This window comes from Papio anubis, chromosome 10 (genome assembly GCF_008728515.1).
Source record: "Papio anubis isolate 15944 chromosome 10, Panubis1.0, whole genome shotgun sequence".
NCBI classification, from domain to species: Eukaryota; Metazoa; Chordata; class Mammalia; order Primates; family Cercopithecidae; genus Papio; species Papio anubis.
This window is the reverse complement of record NC_044985.1, coordinates 2,811,295-2,828,684: the sequence shown is the minus strand read 5'-3', so window position 1 is coordinate 2,828,684 and position 17,390 is coordinate 2,811,295. Positions and strand designations below refer to the sequence as shown.

The following is a 17,390-nucleotide window of genomic DNA, read 5'->3' as shown; positions in this document are numbered from 1 at the left end:
GCTGTGGCTGACAGTACTCATTCAGCCCAGGCTTCCAGGCCCTCCTAGGCCCTCCTATCCATTGAAGGAAATGGGAGATGACTGGGCAATGGAAAAGCCTTTGGAGTTAGAGGTAAATCCGTGACTTGACTTATTGCTGTGAGACCCTGGACAGCCGGATATAGAGCTCTTGTTCTAGCACTGGACCTGGGAATCCCCAGAACCGGGCCCCTTACCCACACCATTGCGTCTAATCCACAAACCTATGAGGTAGGAGTGGCTTTCGTTCCCAGACCCGCCCTCTCCCTGCGTCCTAGAGCCACCGGGCAAACTCGGTGACCGCTGCCATCCAGGCGGTCTCAACTTGGTTCTGTTGTTTTGACAGTTGTCATTTTTGCCGTGACCCTTGTAATGTAATAGATTTGTTTTCTTTTTTCCTTTTTTCTTTTTTTCCCCCTATTTTTTTTCTCTCCTTCTCTGTCTCCTGCCTTCCTTTCACCCTCCAAAAGAAGTCTAACTATGAGAGTTGGCAGCAAAATTTAAAGAAAGTGGTTTAAAACTCAGAGAGCCAGGGATGGGCGCGTAGTGGCTCACGCCTGTAATTCCAGCAGTTTGGGAGGCTGAGGCGGGTGGATCACCTGAGGTCAGGAGTTCAAGAGCAGCCTGGTCAACACTGAAACTCTGTCTCTACTAAAAATACAAAAATTAGCCGGGCATGGTGGCGCGTGCCTGTAATCCCAGCTACTCAGGAGGCTGAGGCAGGAGAGTCGCTTGAACCCGGGAGGTGGAGGTTACAGTGAGTGGAGGTCAGGCCATTGCACTCCAGCCTGGGCGACAGAGAGAGAGTCTCAAAAAAATGAAAACAAAACAGAACAAGTCAGAGAGTCAGAAAATAGGAATTTTAGAGTAAGGAGCTGGGGCAATTACATGCTCTGGTAGCGTTTGAGAATCTGGGGGCCCCAAAGCTCCCCCCCAGGCATTTCTTGGGTACTGTGTGCCTCTCTGTGGGGGCGATGCTTCAAAGCCCCCAGCTCAGGAGATCTTTGTCGGCAGCGTGGTGAGTAGGACGAGAAAGGCGCACAGCAGTGTGCGTGCCAGGCCCCATATGCTTTTAAAAAGGGACTTTCTGCAGCTAGGGACACTCCGATAAGAGAGTGGAAACTGGTTTCCTCCCTGTGGCAGGGAGATTTTTCTTACCCTTTTGAACTGTTTCTTTTTTTAACCATGAGGAGGTTACTTTCCATCTAAAAAGTAATAATGTAAAAACCACACGGGGGTGAATGGTCTAGAGCTGAGAAGTGCCTGCCTCCGGAGGCTGCAAGCTCGGGCCCCTGCAGCAGAGCTGCTGCCCACTCTGCGGGAGGCCTCTTCTGGATGCGTCTTCATGGGTTACAAGAAGCACATTACTTTGACCCCAAAGGTAATTATCTTGACTCACTAACTACCTGAATCAGCATATCTGGCTTGGAATCACACAGCTATGACTCCAAACCTGCTCTTTCTTAAAACAGCAAAGGTGTTTGGTTGGTTGGTTGTTTTACCATTTACAGACATTCAAAGGACTCTTAAGGCAATGTTAAGACTTGTCAACTGGCTGGGTGTGGTGGCTCATGCCTGTAATCCCAGCACTTTGGGAGGCCAAGGCTGGAGGAGCGTTGCCTGAGCCCAGAAGTTGGTGACCGACCTGGGCCATCATAGTGAGACTATCTTTGTCTCTACTGAAAAAAAAGAAAAGAGGCCAGGCGCGGTGGCTCACACCTGTAATCCCAGCACTTTGGGAGGCTGAGGTGGGCGGATCACAAGGTCAGGAGATCGAGACCACGGTGAAACCCCGTCTCTACTAAAAATACAAAAAATTAGCCAGGCGTGGTGGCGGGCCCCTGTAGTCCCAGCTACTCAGGAGGCTGAGGCAGGAGAGTGGCGTGAACCCGGGAGGCAGAGCTTGCAGTGAGCTGAGATCCGGCCACTGCACTCCAGCCTGGGCGACAGAGCCAGACTCCGTCTCAAAAAGAAAAGAAAAAAAAAATTAGCCAGGCGTGGTGGCGCACATCTGTAGTCCAAGCTACTCAGGATGGTGAGTTGGGAACTTAAGCCCAGGAGTTCAAGGCTGCAGTGAGCTATGACTGTGCCACCGCATTCCAGCCTGGGCAAGAGTGAGGCCCTGTCAAGAAAAAAAAAAAAAGACTTGCTGATATGGTTTGGCTGTGTCCCCAACCAGATCTCATCTTGAGTTGTATCTCCCACAACTCCCACGTGTCATGGGAGGAGCCCGGTGGGAGGTGACGAAATTGTGGGGTGGGTCTTTCCTGCACTGTTCTCGTGGTAGTGAATGAGTCTCGTGAGAGCTTATGGTTTTAAAAACGGGAGTTTTCCTGCGCAAGCTCTCTCTTTGCCTGCCGCCATTCATGTAAGACGTGACTCGCCCCTCTCGCCTTCTGCCATGGTTGTGAGGCCTCCCCAGTGATGTGGAACTGGAAGTCTTTAAACCTTTTTCCTGTATAAATTACCCAGTCTCGGGTACATCTTTATCAGCAGTATGAAAATGAACTAATCCACTTGTTACACATTTTGAGCCATGGAAAGTGCTCATTTTGGAGTACTTGAAAATTGCCACCCTTGGAGTACTTGAAAATTTTTGTATTTTTAGTAGAGACAGAGTTTCAGTGTTGACCAGGCTGCTCTTGAACTCCTGACCTCAGGTGATCCACCCGCCTCAGCCTCCCAAACTGCTGGAATTACAGGCATGAGCCACGACGCCCAGCCCTGGCTCTCTGAGTTTTAAACCACTTTCTTTAAATTTTGCTGCCGACTCTAATAGTTAGACTTCTTTTGGAGGGTGAAAGGAAAGCAGGAGACAGAGAAGGAGAGAAAAAAAAATAGGGGGGGAAAAAAAGAAAAAAGGAAAAAAGAAAACAAACCTATTACATTACAAGGGTAATGTATACCACAATATTTGAATGTTTTCCGTATGCCAAACAGTAGCCACACATAGTGTCTTATTTTCTTCTAACAACACCTCTATAAGGTCAGCGCTATTATTACTCCCACAGAGACCAATGAGGAAAGTGACTTATTCAAAGTCAAAGAGTTGGGAAACTATTGGAGCCAGGATCTGAGGCGAGGTCTGGTCAAACTCCAGAGCCCAAGCACATAATCCTTACACTACTGTGAACTGTGGGCAAGGAAATACGAGTTCACACATCACCAAATCCAGTGCCAAATTAAGCAGATCAAAAACATAATTGTCACTTGGAGGATAACCACAATGTAGCCCTATCTATCAGACACCTACTAGATGCTGGGCATCCTGCTGGGCACATCCATCCCCATGGCCTCTCTGTGCACTGACATCTGACGTCTTTCTCAGAGAGGAGGAAACTGAAGCTCACGGGGTGGGGGTGAAGTGACTTTTGCCCTAGACCAGATAGCCCATAGGCGCAGAAAGGAGATAAGACTCAGGGTCACATGACCTCAAAGCACCCTCTCTTGCCACTTCTATTCTTGCTCCTGTTCTCCACTCTAAGTGATCTGGATGGACCCCTGCATCAGCAGATAAAGAGACCACGCTGAAGAGTGTTCATTCCTTCCCCACTGCAATACTGCCATGGCCCTGCTTGGCCCGAGATGGGGTGTGGTTTGGGGCACACGTGTTCTTCCCCACCCTTCCCAAACCAGAAGCAGGGACCACACTGACATAGAAGGGGAGGACGAGGACAGTGAGTCGCTGGGGCTCTTTCTCTTACCTCAGCCCTGTTTCCTGGTTCCTCCAGGAACCTCACTGACAGCAAGCTTTGTGCTGGCTTCCATTGCGAAGTGGAGGCTCCTGGCTGGGTGTCGCCTGGACACTTTGTTCCTGGTGGGCACTGTGCACTCAGAAGAAGGCTGGGCCAAAATGGGTCTGCACTCAAGTTTCCAGTGGTATTTCATCAATAAGGAAGATCACTGAGGCTGTGACTCCAGACAGCGTTGCAAAAACAACTAGGAAATGAAAAAAGTAGCTGGATCAAAGGTTACAAAGGGTTGGCTACATTGGCTCACACTTGTAATCCCAGCACTTTGGGAAGTTGAAGTGGAGGATCACTTGAGGCCAGGAGTTTGAGACCAGCCTGGGCAACACAGCGAGATTCCATCTCTCCAAAAAAAAAAGAAAAAGAAAAATTAACAAAATTATATTTTAAAAAATGCAATCAAGGTATTGACCGGGGGGAAAGAAAGAAAGAAAGAGAAAGAAGGAAAGGAAGAAAGGAAGGAAGGAGGGAGGGAGGGAGGGAGGGAGGGAAAAAGAAAGGAAGAAAGAAAAAGGGTTACAGAGAACCCTGCTTGACTGAAGGAGCTTCACACACTGCCATTTTACCTACACACTGATAGAAGAAAATGCTTCAAGGAGACCTCAGTTGCCCAGATAACTTCCTTTAATTAAGAAATTTCGAAAAATTCCCTGAATGGTCTAGGTAATATGTTTGTCCAATCATGACCACAAGGCGTCTGAAGCAATGGAGTTCTGGTCCAGAGCTGTCAGTGCCAAGGAGATTCCCAGTGTCCACAGCTGCAGCTCCCAAGCTCACTGCTGGTCCTTCTCTGGACTCTCTTCCTGGGCAATAACTTGAAAGAAGTTGAAGTTTGTTATCTCCGTGACTCTACCTGGAGCTCCAGCCTTACACATCCCAATCAGGATGGGGCATCTCCCTGGCTCGACGAGCCACCGGGGCTCCAAACCCTCCTGACATCTCATCTCCCACTCCCATGGAACGTTCTCATACACGGTGTTCTGTTACGGGCACTGTTGCTCCACCGCTCACCCAGGCCTAGCCTCCTGCCTCTCTAACAGCCCATGCGACCAAGTCCTAGCAGTCCTGTCTCTGAAGGTCCTCCCTATCCGTCATCTCCCCTTCATTTTCCCAGTTACTCCAGTTACTGTCCTACTCAAGGACCCCCCTCCCATCTGGGCTACTACAACCACATGGCCCATCCCTTGCTTCAGTCATAGAATTCTTTCTTCAGATCAAAGCATATTCAGACACCCGATAATGGTAACAAAAGCAAGCTATCGTGGAAGGAGGAAGGAATCAGGAGGCAGAGGGATGAAATACCTATAGCCTATATCTCGCCTTCTGAGTGAGGTCGACTCCCGCCTCGTCTCTTCCCTGGAATTCCTGCGGTTCCCTGAAAACACACCATGAAGTTTCCATTTTTGAGATGGATTATTTCTTCTGCTCTGATTTCCTTTCTTGTCTGCCCAGCACATGGTTAAAGCATGAGATGTGAAACCAGGAAGAACCAGGTCTGAATCTTAGCTCCACCAGTGGTAGCTCCAAACCTTGGTCCTTTCTGAGCCTGCTTCTTCAACCCTAAGGTAAAAGTAATATCAGTACTTACGTTACACACCTGTTCACGGCGTTAAATAAGGCTATATTTAAGTTGCTTAGCAGAGAGATGGTAAGCACTCAATAAATGTTCAGACATCATAATTTTCCTCACCCTTCATGAGTCAACTCGACAGCACCTCCTCCACGAAGCTTTCCCCGATCTCCTCCAGCTGTGTCCCCAGTGAAATCTACCACACTGCATTTATAGTTAGGCACCATTCTGCCTCCCTCCTCACACTGTGACCTTATTAAGGGCAGAGGCTATCTTGTTCATCTTCGGTTCTCTGCTATTCAGTAGCATCCATCACTTAGCAGAGCTCAGTGTTCACTGAATTAATTAACAAAAAAGGGAGGAAGTATGATCATTCATTAATGAGATGCACTGAACGTGTGCTGTGTGACAGACAATATTCTGGCTGCTGGGGCTACATCTGTGAATAAACAGAGGGAGTTCTTGCCCTCATGGAGCTCCCATTCTAATGAGGAGGATACACTCAATAAACAACTACATGGATAGTATACTAGATAATGCAAAGTGCTTTGAGAAAAAATAAACCAGATTAGGGGTAACAAGGCAAGGAGCAGTTGCTTTTTTTTTGGAGATGGAGTCTGACTCTGTCACCCAGGCTGGAGTGCGATGGTGCAGTCTCAGCTCACTCCAACCTTTGCCTCTCAGGTTCGAGTGATTCTCTGGCCTCAGCCTCCCAAGTAGCTGGGATTGCAGGCGCCCGCCACTATACCCGGCTAATTTTTTTTGGTATTTTTAGTAGAGATGGGGTTTTGCCATGTTGGCCAGGCTGGTCTCGAACTCCTGACTTCAGGTGATCCACCTTCCTTGGCCTCCCAAAATGCTGGGGTTACAGGTGTGAGCCACTGCACCTGACCTGGTTGCTGTTTATGTTAGGTCAGGGAAGGCCTCACAGAAAAGGTGACGTCTGAACAGAGAGCTGAAGAAAGTGGGGGAGAAGGCGCATGGACGTTAGAGGGTAGGAAGATAGGGAAGAGCACAACCCAGATCAAGGGAGAAGCCAAGTGTAGAGGCCCTGAGGGGAGAGCGTGCTGCATGGGAGGCCGGCCAGCCAGCGGGGGCCCTGGCTGGTGTGCTAGGAGAATGAGGTCGGAGAGGCAGTGGGGTGGGGTCCTGTGGGGTGCAGACCGTGGGTCATGTGGGGCTCCACCATTCCTTCTTGAAGATGCGCATGATTATTGCTTGATTACTTTCTTGGGCATCTTGAAAATCCTGTCCTCCTACCTACGTCAAAATGCAGCAGAAAGGAAAAGCCCTAATCTTACCAGTCTTAACGAGTACAAATGAAGTTGTTGTACATTAATATCTAAATCTCAATGGTTTGAGTTCTCACCTGTGCAAAGGTAGAAAGCCCCAGTTCCAGGAAAATCCTTTTCCCCCTAGTATTTCTAGGAATCCTAGGGGCATGTGCATGGTTGTATGATCCTACACCAGTTGCCGGGGTTGGTCAAGTCATGCCTTGGCAGCTTCAGGCTCCAGTGGTCCCACAGGCACACCACAGCAGGGCGTTCTACTCACCTAACCAGCCCCTAGGTCATCCAGAGGATTTATCATTATTCTGAGACTCCACGGGGCCTTGCCTGTGGATCCAGAAGGGTACCACTGTGCCTCGATACAAGACACTACTCTTGGGAGGTGAGAACATGCCCTCCGGGTTCCGATGAGAGGGGCTGTTCCACAGCAACATTTTTTTTTTTTCTGAGACGGAGTCTCGCTCTGTCGCCCGGGCTGGAGTGCAGTGGCCGGATCTCAGCTCACTGCAAGCTCTGCCTCCCGGGTTTACGCCATTCTCCTGCCTCAGCCTCCCGAGTAGCTGGGACTACAGGCAGCCGCCACCTGGCCAGCTAGTTTTGTATTTTTTTTTTTGAGAGAGGGAGTCACCGCACTGTCGCCCAGGCTGGAGTGCAGTGGCGGATCTCAGCTCACTGCAAGCTCCGCCTCCCAGGTTTCACGCCATTCTCCTGCCTCAGCCTCCCCTATGGCTACAGGACTACAGGCCACCACCTGCGCCCGGCTATTTTTTGTATTTTTAGTAGAGGCGGGGTTTCACTGTATTGTTACAGCCAGGATGGTCGATCTCTGACCTCGTGATCCATGCATCTCGGCCTCTAAGTGCTGGGATTACAGGCTTGAGCCGCAGCCCGGCCAGTTTTTGTATTTTTAGTAGAGCCGAGGGGTTTCACCATGTTAGCCAGGATGGTCTCGATCTCCTGACCTTGTGATCGCCCGTCTCGGCCTCCCAAGAGATGCTGGGATTACAGGCTTGAGCCTACAGCCCGGAGGCCCCACAGCAGCATTTTTTGAGCTCAGTGTTACAGTGTCTATGGACGCAGCTTTTAGCTCCTACCTATAGCCCTTCTCTCCCCAGGGATCCAACTTACCTTCAAGTTGGCTGGTTCAGGACATACCTGGACAGCAGCTTGTCTCCAGCCTTCTATTTTCTTGGGAAGCTGGGCTTGCTGTCAGACTGGTCCTTCTCTTATGGTAGATTTTCTCTTGAGGCTCCCGTAGTCTCTGCAAGTGGGCCTCTGCCTGGGCCACTCCAGCACATCAGGCCTGTCAGTAGTCAAAGCCAAGAGCAGACAAAGTTCCTGACTTTCTCCCAGGATCCCCAGCCCCAATAAAAATCAGCGAATGTGATGCCTGAGGAGGATTATTGCCTCACTATGTACCAGTACTGCTGAATCCCATCTCCCACTCAGCTGGGACCCGCTGCAGTTCTTCCGCAGGATATTAGCTTTATCAACATCCCAAGGTTTTCCATTTCTTCTTCGAGGTGTGATTACATTGAGCAGTAACAGCAAAACCTGAAAGAGAATGGATACGGGTGTTCATTTCAGATGGTACAAGTTTAACAAGTCCAAGAGCAACTTAAGGTTCAACACAAAACTTCTAAGAATATATTTAAATCTTAGTACTTCATCCAGAAAACACCACAGCATAACTGAGAGCACTGGAGGCAGAAATAATTTAGTTTAGATCCACGAATTGCTTGCTATTTACTGTGTGACTCTGGGTAGCCATTTACTTTAAACCTATTTTTCCCACTTATAAAAAGGTAATGATGACCACTTGTTGGAAAACTTGAGGGTAATACTTGTAAAGGTCAGAGTAAGACCCAACACCTAGGACCCAACACCTGGCAGGCACAAAGTCAGTTCTGCTTCCTTTCCCTTTCTGTAGAGAAATACACAGGATATTCCTTATATGCCACTTATGCTGTGGGATTGACATAGGTTTGGTCCCTTATGCTATTGATTAGGTTTTGCTCTAAAAAGCTTTAAAAAAAGAAAATTCATTACTGTAAGATAAATTCAATTCCAAATTAATCTTGTAGTAACTCTAAGGTATAATTATGCTGCAATTCTAGTGTAGTTGGTTCTTATTTCATATTGAACATCATTATAGTCTCAATAAACCCTTAGCAGGCTTTAACTATCTCATAGCTTTCTCTCTGATTTCCTCAATAAAAACAAAATAGCAATAATTAGGAAAAATCAGAAAATGAAAGCCAAGGAATAAAAAATCTGAATAAAAGCTATTGCATACTCCACATAGAAAAGATCTAGCTGAGGCCAAGCGCGGTGGTCACGCCTGTAATCCCAGCACTTTGGGAGGCCAAGGCAGGCGGATCACCTGAGGTCAGGAGTTCGAGACCAGCCTGACCAATATGGAGAAACCCCGTCTCTACTAAAAATACAAAATTAGCTGGCCGTGGTGGCGCATGCCTGTAATGCCAGCTACTAGGGAGGCTGAGGCAGGAGAATTGCTTGAACCCAGGAGGTTGCGATGAGCGAGGTCAGCGCCATTGCCTCAGCCTGGGACACAAGAGTGAAACTCCATCTCAAAAAAAAAAAAAAAAAAGATCTGGCTGATACGGTGGTCAGGAAGGCACACGGGATCTGGAATCAGGAGACCTGAGCTTGAATTCTGGCTCAGCCACTCAGTAGATGGGAGGCACGTTGGTCTCTCTGGGCCATTTTCCTCATCTAAAATGCAAGTATCTCACAGAATTATAATTGATGTTAAATGACAAGTGCTATATGTTAGTTCAGTTCAATACGCCGAATAGAGACAATCAGACAGACCTGGTCCCTGCCCCTGGGAGCTCACAGTCTCTTTGACCTGGGCCCTACTTTTTCCCTGATCTGGTTTTTAGTAGAGGCCAGCTTGGAATTCCTACTCATGACTACATTGATTGACTTCCAGGAGAGAGCCCTTCGAAACACCAGTGCTCACTGACCTAACCTTCTCTGCTGGTCTTACATAGAACTGGTCTGGGGAACTCACTCTATTTCCATGCTATCTCTAGCCAAAATACTTAACTTCTTGCACAAACATCATAAAATAAAGAATTACAAATAAATCACTCCCCCTGCAAACTCAAAGACCAGGCTCATCCCCTCTCCTGACTGTGTGGCAATATCATCCGTTGCCCGAAAGAAATCCTCTCATACTGGAGACCAAACTCCAGGTCCCTTTATTGCCAATCCTGTGCCTTTACATGCCATCATAATAACATTTACAAAGTGTTTTCCCTAAAGCCTTGCCCACTGCTACCCAGTCAAGTAGAACCAAAGGATATCTAGCTGTCTGTCCTTGGGACTGACACGCCCTGAATCTCTCCTCTCGCATTTTTAAGCAGTTATGCCACAGAAAGAACCTTTGGGCCCAGGACCCTGGGTTTTGTAAGAATCAGTCTTTGGGAGAACAGACCCAAACCCTCTTCTTCTAACGTGAGTGGTGTTTTTACTAGTTGCTTCTTCAAACTTTGTAATTCGAGTCCTTCTTTAAGGTAACAAAAATGCTTTTAAAGTCTTCTGCTGAATCTCGTACCAAACAATAACCTTCAAGTTTTGGTGAAACCATGACTTTTATGTGTCGAGCTTGCTTAAAACAAGGCACACAGGTAATCCTGCGACGTACTCCCCTTTCTTCAAAAACTGATGGACGAGCTTTGCGCAGTGGCACTATCATAGACAATGAGGTTTACTCGAGGAGTGATTATTGCTAACTGAAAAACTGATGAACACAGGAAGTGCATGTCTGTAGCTTAATAGTACAGTCAGCCAACTTGAGACCTTGCCTCACGTATTTTTGCAACATTTCTAGCCCATGACAACACTGGGTAATCCTACGTCTTAGAACTTACCAAACATCTCTCTAATCGTTTAATATACAAGTAATAGACATCTACATCACTCGAAACTACACTCTGCCTGCTCCGGGAGGAGTCTTACGTCAGAGGACTTCTGCTGCTGCGATAGGGGAAGATCACAGAGACAGTATGGAGTTTGAGTCAGTAATTTCTGCCTGTCTGAGAGGAACAGTACACAGGCAGGTGGGGAAGAGTTGGTTTATAGACAGTGGTTACCAATGCCTTCCAAAAATCTACAGTACTTTACTAGTAGTCTCTCTCTACCCCACCAGGACAATCTCCGCAGAAACTCTGCGGTTAGAAGGCAACAGGATGATATATTTAAAGTGATGAAAGAAAAACCTGTAAACCGATTGTTTTTCTTTCTTTTTCTTTTTTTTTTTTTTTTTTGAGACAGGGTCTCACTCTGTCACCCAGGCTAGAGTACAGTGGTGTGATTTCAGCCCACTGCAGCTTCAACCTTCTGTAGTCAAGGGATCCTCCCACCTCAGCCTCCTGAGCAGCTGGGACTACAGGTATGAGCCACCACATTCAGCTCATTTTTCTATTGTTTTGTAAAGATGGAGTTTTGCCATGTTGCCCAGGCTGGTCTCGAACTCCTGAGCTCAAACGATCAGCTTGTCTCAGGCTCCCAGAGTGCTGGGATTACAGGTGTGAGCCACCGCGCCCAGCCAAGAATTCTGTATCTGGTAAAACTATCCTTCAAAATCAAGGGAGAAACTAAGATATCCCTAAATAAACAAAAGCTGAAGGAATTAATCACCACTAGACCTACCCTGCAAGAAATGTTAAAGGGTTGTAAGGAAACAACACTAGACAGTAACTCAACGACTGTATAAAAATATACATTTTTCCTTTCAAGGTAAACACATAGACAAATATAAAAACCAGTATTATTGCAATTTTGGTTTGTAACTCCCCTAATTATTTTACAGGACCTAAAATAGAAAAGCATAAAAAACTATAAATCTTTGCTAGTGGGTACACAATACATAAAGATGTAATTTGTGACAGCAATAACATAAAGAAGAGATGGAGCTGTAAAGGACGTCTTTCATATGCAATTAAAGTTAGCAGTTTAAAACAGGTTGTTATAACATTAGGATGTTTTATGTAAGTCTCACGGTAACACAAAGGAAATAGCTACAGAATATACACAAAAGGAAGTGAGAAGGGAACTAAACATGCCACTATAAAAAAATCAACTGAACTCGCTGGGCGCCGTGGTTCACACCTGTAATCCCAGCACTTCGGGAGGTTGAGGCGGGCGATCACAAGGTCAGGAGTTCGAGACCAGCCTGGCCAATATGGTGAAACAAAAATTAGCCAGGCAGGCGTGGTGGTGCGTGCCTGTAGTCCCCGCTACTCAGGAGGCTAAGGCAGAGGAATTGCTTGAACCTGGGAGGCAGAGGTTGCAGTGAGCCGAGATTGCACCACTGCACTCCAGTCTGGGTGACACAGTGAGACTCCATCTCAAAAAAAAAAAGAAAAAAGAAAAATTCAACTGAACTCAAAGAAAGACAGTAAGGGAGTAAATGAGGGACAAAAAAGAGCCTATAAGAGATACAGAAAACAACAAAATGGCCAACAGTAAGTCCTTCCCCATCAGTAATTACTTTAAATGTAAATTAACTCCCAAATCAAGACAGATTGACAGAATGAATTTAAAAAAAAAAGAATCCATCTATACACTGTCTACAAGAGACTCACTTTAGATCTAAGCGCACACAGGTTGACAAAGGACAGAAAAAGATATTCCATGCAAATAGTGATGAAGAGAGTAGGGGTGGCTATACTAATATCAGATAAAATAGACTTTAAGTCAAAAACCAGTACAAAAGACAAAGAACATTATATATTTTAAAAAGGGTCAATTCACCAATTAGATATAACAATTATATATATATATACACGCACACACACATACACATACACACACACACACCCCCCAAACATAACAGCTCCTAACTATATGAACAAACACTGATAGAACTGAAGGGAGAAATAGATGACTCTGTAACAGTAGGCTTCAACATCCCACTTTCAATAACTGATAGAAAAGCAAGAGACAAGATCAAAAAAGAAACAGAGGCTGGGCGCTGTGGCTCACACTTGTAATCTCAGCACTGTGGGAGGCTGAGACGGGTGGATTGCTTGAGCCTAGGAGTTCAAGACCAGCCTGGGCGACATGGTAAAACCACCCCCCATCTCTACTAAAAATACAAAAAATTAGGCAGGCACAGTGGCGCACGCCTATAGTCCCAGCTACTTGAAAGGCTAAGGCAGGAGAATCACTTGAGCCTGGGAGGCGGAGGTTGCAGTGAGCCAAGATCGCACCACTTCACTCCACCCTGGGTGACAGAAGTGAAACCGTCTCAAAAAGAGGACTTGAACAACATGATAGGCCATTTGGACCTAACAGATATACAAAAAGCATACCACCCAACAATAAGCAGAATACACATATTCCTCAAGAGTATATGGAACATTCTCTGGGACAGGCTATTAGGCCACAAATAAGTCTCAAAACATTTGAAAAGACTGAAATTATATAAAGTATCTTTCTAATCACAACGGAATAAAATTAGAAATCCATAGCAGAAAGAAAACCATAAAATCTACAAATACGTGGAAATCAAATGGTACTTTCTCAAACAACCAATGGGTCAAGGAAGAAGTCACAAGGGAAATAAGAAAATAACTTGAGACAAATGAAGATAAAAACACCAAAGCTTATGGCATGAAGCAAAAGCAATGCTGAAAGAAATTTGTGTCTACAAATGCTCAAATTTTAAGATCTCAAATCAGCAACCTAATTTTATATCTTAAAGAACAAGAACAAACTAAACACAAAGCAAGCAAAAGGAAATAAATAATAAAGATTAGAGCAGAGATAAACATAACAGAGAATACAAAAAAGAGAAAAAAACCCAAAGAAACCAGGAGTTGGTTCTTCAAAAAGATCAACGAAATTGACCAACTTTTAGCTAGGTGAAGAAAAAGAGAAGACTCAAATGGGGGGACATTATGACCCATTTTACAGAGACAAAAAGGATTATAAAACAGTACTATGAACAACTGTAAGCCATCAAATTGGATAACCTAGACAAAACGGACAAATTAAATTCCTGGAAACACAACCTACCAACTCTGAATCATGAAAAAATAAAAATCTGAACAGATCTGTAACTAGTAAGGAAACTCCCAATGAACAAAAGTTCAGGACCAGATGGCCTTACTGGTGAGCTCCACCAAACATTTAAAAAACAACAAATACCAATCTTCCTCATACTTCAAAAAATTGAAGAGAAACACTTCCAAACTCCAAACTATGAAGTCAGTGTTACCCAGAAACACTTCCAAACTCCAAACTATGAAGTCAGTACTACCCTGATACCAAAACCAAAGGCACTAAAACTAAAGACCAATATCCCTAATAAATATGTTGCAAAAATCCTCAACAAAATACTAGCAAACAAAATTCAAGAGCACACTAAAAGAATTATACACCATGACCATGAAGGATTTATTCCCAAAATGCAAGGATGGTTCAACAACAAATATAAATCAATCAATATAATATACCACATTAACAGAATGAAGAAAACAACTCATGATCATCTCAATTGATGAAGAAAAGGCATTTGACAAAATTCAACACCATTTCATGATTTAAAAAAAAAAAAAAACTCTACAAACAAGGGACAGAAGGAAGTTCAACATAATAAATGTCATATATGAAAAGCCCACAGCTAATATCATACTCAATGGTGAAAGACTGAAAGCTTTTTATCAGAAACAAGAAAAGAATGCCCACTTTTACCACATCTATTCAACATAGTACTGGAAATCTTAGCCAGAACAATTAGGCATAAAAAAGAAATTAAAAAGGCATCCAAACTGGAAAGAAATTAAATTATCTGTTTGCAGACAACATGATATTACATGAGCCCAGAGAGTACACAAAACACCTCCAAAACCAAACAAAACTGTTACAATAAACAAATTCAGAAAAGCTGCAGGATGCAAAAATCAACACAAAAATCAGTTGCATTTTTACATGTTAACAATGAACAATCCTAAAAGGAACTTATGAAAATAATTCAATTTATGACAGCATCAATTAGAATAAAATACTTAGGAATATAGCTAACCAAGGAGGCGAAAGACTTGTACATTGAAAACTACAGTCCATGCATGGTGGCTCACATCTGCAATCCTAGCACTTTGGAGGCCAAAGCAGGAGGATCGCTTGAGGCCAGGAGTTGAAGAGCAGCCTGGGCAACATAGCAAGACCTCAACTCTACAAAAAAAATTATCCAGGCATGGTGGCACACACCTGTAGTCCTAGCTACTTGGAAAGCTGAGGTGGGAAGACTGCTTGAAGCCAGGAGTTTGAGACAAGCCTGGACAACAAAGTGAGAATCTGAATCAAAAAGAAGAATAAAAAGAAAGTAAAGAAAGAAAAACAAAAGGAAAAAAGGAAAAGAAGACCACAAAACATTAAGGAAATTAAAGAAGACACCAGTAAATGAAGATATTCTATGTTCATGATTCAAAGACTTAATATCGTTAAGTCAGTACTACCCAGAGCACCTCTACAGATTCAATGCAATTCCTAACAAAATACCAATTATGTTTACTGCATATACAGAAAAATCCATTTTAAAATTCACGTGAAATCTCAAATAGCCAAAACAATCTTGAAAAACAACAAAGTTGGAAGACTCACACGTCCTGACTTCAGAATTTACTACAAAGCTACAGTAATCAAAACAGCGTCATAGTGGGGACAGACACACAGACAGTTCTATATTGCAACATACAGACAAATGGAAAAGAACAAAGTCCAGAAATCAACTCTTGCACATACGGTCAAATGATTTTTGACAAGGCGGCCAAGACCATTCCATGGGGAAAGTAAGTTTTTTGTTTTCAGTAAATGTTGCTAGGGAAACTTGATATCTATATGCAAATGGATAAAGTTGGAACCTTATTTTACACAATATACAAAAAAATTAACTAGAAATGGATGAGAGACCTAAACATAAGAGCTAAAGTTACAAAATTATAGGGTAAAAGCTTTGTAATATTGAATTTGGCAATAATATTTTTGGTATGACACCAAAAACACGGCAATAAAAGAAAAAAGTGAGATACAGCAAAATTTAAATAATGTGTGCATCAAAGAACACAATCAACAGAGTGAAAAGGCAATCTAAAGAATGAAATAAAATATTTGCAAATCATATAGCTGATAAAGCATTAACACGAATACACAAAGCACTCCTACAACTCACACCAAACAACCCAATCTAAAACTGGGCAAATGACTTGAATAGACATTTCTCCAAGGAAGATACATAAATGGTCAAAAAGCACATTAAAAGATGCTCTACATCACTATCATTAGGGAAATACAAACTAAAATCACAAGATACCACTTCACATCACTTAAGATGGCTACCATCAAAAAATAAAAATAACAAGTGTTAGCAAGCATATGGAGAAATTTGAACTCTTGTGTATTATTGGTGTGAATACAAAATTGTGCAGCCCCTATGGAAAGTGTATGTATGGCACTTTCTAAAAAAATTTAAAATGGAATTACCATATAATCTAGCAATTCTACTTCTAGGTATATAACCAAAAGAATTGAAAAAAAACAAAAACAAAAAGAAACAAACAGGGAGGTTCTTTTTTAATAGTTTCTAGAAGTGAAGAAAAAGGTCTTGAGCAAATACTTGTACACCCATGATCACAGCAGCATTATTCACAATGGCCAAAGGTGGAGGCAACCCAAGTGTCCACTGACAGATGAATGGACAAACAGAATGTGGTACATACACAAACTGGAATATTATTCAACCTTAAAATGCAAGGAAATTTGGACACATGGACAAACCTTGAGGACATTATACCAAGTGAAATAAGACAGTCGCAAAAAGACAAATGTATGATTCCACTTGTATGAGGTACCTAGAACAGACAACTTGTCAGAGACAGAAAGTAGAATGTTGGTTGCCAAGAGCTTGGGGGAGGAAAAAAGGGGAGTTCTTTGATGGGTAGAGTTAAAATTTTGCAAGATGAAAAGATTTCTGAAGATGAATGGTGGTGATGGTTGTACTCTGGGAACATACTCAATGCCACTGAGCAGTAAAACTGTTTAAGATAGTAAATCTTAAAACCAGAAGAGGAAGAAGGGGAAGAAGAGGAAGAACAGGAAGAGGAAGAAGAGGAAGAAGAGGAAGAAGAGGAAGAGGAGGAAGAAGAGGAAGAGGAGGAAGAGGAAGAGGAAGAGAAAGAGGAAGAGGAGGAAGAGGAAGAGGAGGAGGAAGAAGAGAAAGAGGAAGAGGAGGAAGAGCAAGAGGAAGAAGAAAAGCCAAGCACAACAGTGCGTGCCTACAGTCCCAGCCACTTGGGAGGAGACTGAGGCAGGAGGATTGCTTGAGCCTGGGAGTTCAAGGCTGCAGGGAACTATGATCACACCACTGCACTTCAGCTTGGGCGACACAGCAAGAACCCATCTCTTAAAAAACAAACAAACCCCTTCACAACTCTGTATCATTATATCCAAGTTGTCAAAATTAGTATCATCAATTCTGGGACAAAACTAAAGTCTATGTTCTTGGAAGAAATATGCTTAAGTATTTGGGGCTCAAGGGACAAGTTGTCGGCAAGTTACTCTCATGAGCCTGCAAAAATAGTTCTATGTATATACAAGATGATAGAGTCAATGATGTGGCAAAACCTTAACACTTGGTAAATATCAGTGAGTATACCAGAGTTTATTTACTATTTTTGCAACTACTGTAAATTGGAAATATTTTCAAAATTTAAAGTTTTTCTGGCCAGCTAG

At 43.8% G+C, this 17,390-nt stretch overlaps 1 protein-coding gene across 8 annotated transcripts in view; it reads right to left on the bottom strand.

Moving 5' to 3' along the window:
• IWS1 (interacts with SUPT6H, CTD assembly factor 1) overlaps positions 1 to 17,390 on the bottom strand; it is a 101,076-nt gene that overhangs the window by 34,570 nt on the left and 49,116 nt on the right. For 3 of the 8 annotated variants that reach the window (XR_004176443.1, XR_004176448.1, XR_004176449.1), the window contains exons 14-17: positions 7,782 to 8,180; positions 5,458 to 5,673; positions 4,338 to 5,327; positions 3,723 to 3,957 (exon numbers count right to left, since the gene is read on the bottom strand). The gene's annotated coding sequence lies outside the window, so the exon portion shown is untranslated. Of the gene's footprint in view, positions 1 to 3,722; positions 3,958 to 4,337; positions 5,328 to 5,457; positions 5,674 to 7,754; positions 8,181 to 17,390 lie in introns of all 8 variants that reach the window. The other 5 variants (XR_004176446.1, XR_004176450.1, XR_004176444.1 and 2 more) reach the window with 5 other exon arrangements.